The sequence below is a fragment of the Cupressus sempervirens genome, chromosome 2 (assembly GCF_028749045.1).
Source record: "Cupressus sempervirens isolate cs-2001-9-10 chromosome 2, ASM2874904v1, whole genome shotgun sequence".
In the NCBI taxonomy this organism is placed as follows: domain Eukaryota; kingdom Viridiplantae; phylum Streptophyta; class Pinopsida; order Cupressales; family Cupressaceae; genus Cupressus; species Cupressus sempervirens.
In genome coordinates, this window is record NC_143119.1 from 583,845,038 (window position 1) to 583,847,278 (window position 2,241).

The 2,241-nt window shown below is 31.7% G+C and overlaps 1 pseudogene; it reads right to left on the reverse strand.

The window, feature by feature from the left end:
• Positions 1 to 356: 356 nt before the first annotated feature.
• Positions 357 to 1,481, reverse strand: LOC149574766 (mRNA cap guanine-N(7) methyltransferase 2-like; annotated as a pseudogene).
• Positions 1,482 to 2,241: the final 760 nt, after the last annotated feature.

The following is a 2,241-nucleotide window of genomic DNA, read 5'->3' on the forward strand; positions in this document are numbered from 1 at the left end:
CCTAAAGATTTTTTGGGTGAAATATTTTCACTATGGTCATCATGGGATTCTAATAAATCAAATTGTAGATGCGTACGAGTTAAATAGGAGTTATGTCTTCGTCTTCCATTTTGAGTGTAACTAAAGATCTCTCTTTGTGGGGAAATATAGCATGATCCAAAAGTTCTTCTTCGATGCTTCCTATTTTTTGCATTGAATGCATAGCCCATAAGCTTATTAACATCATCACAACTTTTTTTCCAGCCCTCAACATTGTCATGCATATTTCAATCATAGTTCAACCTTTGATTGCTAACATTTGAATAAGAATTGTTTGGTATCAACTACTCATTAGATGTCATTTGTAAGAATTGGCACTACCTTGATTGATTTTGATCCCTTGAATCTAACAAAGATTGTGCATTGTGAATTTGAGCACCCATAGATTTAGAACAAGGGTCAACCATAGGGTTTGAAATCTCTAGTTGTACTCTATCATAAGAAAAACTTGGACTACTCATTGATTCAATTAGATAGTGATCTAGTTTTGAAATATGAAAGTAGCAAATAGACTCAAGATGTCAAGAGTTTGATGAGAGAGTTGTCCTCCATTATCTAGAAAACTCCCAAATGTGTTATGCAACATACCTAAAAGTTTAATATGATGGTCTCCATAAAAATTTCATCATATTTTATATCTCAACATACTCCAAACTGACCTTTTTTGACAACCTGATTAAGCTTGGAAAGTACATGAACAATTGAGCTTGTGAAAGAAATCCATTTGAAAATTACAGTTGATATTTCATACCAAACAGCATAAACCTATCATTTTCAAATGTTATAACACATTGCTCAGTACATACACGATGCAACATTCCATTAACCTTAAGGATACCTACCTTCATTGCTCCTTCAATAGCTTTTTGATACTTTGACCATATAGTGGATGAATCAGCAGTTATTTCAAAGAAGTAGCATCTAGGTTTTAATAGAGATGCCACATTTTGAAGAAGACACCTTGTGTGATCCTCACTTGCAAAACAATCCTACAAGTTCTGGAGACAACATATAATATCAGTTAGAATATCTTTACCTGGAAGAAATGATGTTAAATTTGGCATACAAGGATCTAGTTCATAAAAATCAATAGAGTAAGGCCTTTGATGATACTCCCATTGTTCCCAAGCTTCACTAAGAGCAGATGCTGACAAATCAATTCCAAAGTATTGTCTAATTTGAGTTTCAACCCACTTTTCAATATCTATTCCACACACACAATAAAGATAACAAACCTATGCCAATCAGTGAGATATGCAAATCTCAAATTGCTCCTTTAATGCAAATTTATGTTGAATGTTTCTATTCATTCTAAAACAAGATGATGTAGACCCCTATTTCAGTAAATGAATTACATCATTTGAAAGTGTATATCTATTCTTTAGTGAAGGCTCATATAGCTCATATCCCTTCAATTCATCACGAACATCCAATTGCTTCATGATATTTGAAAGAGTATTTCATGAGGTTTGAACATGGGCTCATGACACTCATAAACTATTCTTCTATTATTTGCACTTGTTCCTTGTGAAATCAACATGCTTGTTCTTGATTATAGTGAAAGGTTTCATATCAGAATTAATATGTCCTTTTAACATTATATTTTTTTCTTTTTCTCACTTGAACACTTAGAATACACTTTATTGTTTGTGATATGTATTTAGAATAGGAAAAATATTGCATGTGTGGGTATGTAGTTGTAGGTATTTAGTCATTGCTTAGATATTTCAAGATCTCACCCCACTTTTTCCTCTGTAGGAGAATGAAGACTAGGAATTGTCAAACCAAGAGCTGGACTGGGAGCAATGTTAAAGATCATATAAATAGTCAAAAGTTGAAAAGGTAATGACTGGTTACCTCTAACTCTTCCTTCTTATGTCATATTTTTCTTTGTTCTCAATATGTATAAAAGGTAGTAGTTAGACAAATGGCTTGGGTGAGATTTTTCATTTCTAGCATTTTTCTATTCATTCCATACTTTGTAAAACTAAAAATTGTACATATCAGTTAATGATTCAATGAACATTATATTTCCTTTTTCTCATGATTTCTATATGATTGCAAAATTATGAAATGTATATGAATAGAAAATGATTGATTTGGATGATTTCTTCTACAATGTTACTATTAGGGTAAAATTCTAACATGTGTAGAATTTTAGTAATAGAACACATGTATGATATTCATAAAAGTTGTTGAATA